Source organism: Myotis davidii, unplaced genomic scaffold (genome assembly GCF_000327345.1).
Source record: "Myotis davidii unplaced genomic scaffold, ASM32734v1 scaffold217, whole genome shotgun sequence".
NCBI lineage: Eukaryota > Metazoa > Chordata > Mammalia > Chiroptera > Vespertilionidae > Myotis > Myotis davidii.
This window is the reverse complement of record NW_006290034.1, coordinates 4,730,313-4,730,539: the sequence shown is the minus strand read 5'-3', so window position 1 is coordinate 4,730,539 and position 227 is coordinate 4,730,313.

The following is a 227-nucleotide window of genomic DNA, read 5'->3' as shown; positions in this document are numbered from 1 at the left end:
CGCTGAAGGGGGACGCAGGTGTCGGACAAACCCACCCGCCGGCGGAGCCCCCGCCCGGCTACAGGTGAAGGCAACCGGCCGGGGTGCGATTCCCGGGGCGCACACTCGGACTAGGCGAGGACGCACTGCACCCCGTTCAACTTTTTATCTTAAAACATCGGCGAGCGCAACTGTCACGCGTTACTCACACTTTAAAGTCTCCAAGACCGCAGCGGGCTGTCGTCCCG